The 718-nt window shown below is 50.3% G+C and overlaps 1 non-coding gene across 1 annotated transcript; it reads left to right on the top strand.

The window, feature by feature from the left end:
- Positions 1-362: 362 nt before the first annotated feature.
- Positions 363-434, top strand: trnag-ucc. Its single transcript has one exon. It is a non-coding gene; the product is annotated as a tRNA-Gly (tRNA).
- Positions 435-718: the final 284 nt, after the last annotated feature.

Raw genomic sequence — 718 nt, forward strand, 5'->3', positions numbered from 1 at the left:
CCACCGCCGTGCGCATGCGCGGCCTCTGACCTGGAAGTGCTGGGGACCGTATCAGCAGCTAGAGCTGTGAGCTCCATGACGGCTCCATGCTAGCCCCCAGCAAAACAGGGAATCTGTGACCTGGTTTAAAAGACCACAGTTTTCACGACGGCGTGGGGACTTAGTCTCCAAAGTGGAGAATCCAGCCCCATGTGTCTCTGTGAAGGTACAGTATCAGTTTCAGGACTTGTCACTGCTCCTTCTACAATATCTTAGTCGTCCAATTGTGATTTCTTCCATAATGTAGAACATAGAACATTACAGCACAGTACAGGCCCTTCGGCCCTCGATGTTGCGCCGTCCTGTGAAACCCCTCTAAGTGAGCGATGGTGGTATAGTGGTGAGCATAGCTGCCTTCCAAGCAGTTGACCCGGGTTCGATTCCCGGCCATCGCAAAAACAGGTTGGAAATTTCTATACGGGGCTGGTTTAGCTCACTCGGCTAAATCGCTGGCTTTTACAGCAGACCCAGCAGGCCAGCAGCACGGTTTGATTCCCGTACCAGCCTCCCCGGACAGGCGCTGGAATGTGGCGACTAGGGGCTTTTCACAGTAACTTCATTTGAAGCCTACTCGTGACAATAAGCAATTTTCATTTTCATTTTCATAATGTCACTCTACACTATTCCCTTATCGTCCATATAGAACATAGAACATAGAACATAGAACACTACAGCGCAG

Source organism: Scyliorhinus canicula, chromosome 13 (assembly GCF_902713615.1).
Source record: "Scyliorhinus canicula chromosome 13, sScyCan1.1, whole genome shotgun sequence".
NCBI classification, from domain to species: domain Eukaryota; kingdom Metazoa; phylum Chordata; class Chondrichthyes; order Carcharhiniformes; family Scyliorhinidae; genus Scyliorhinus; species Scyliorhinus canicula.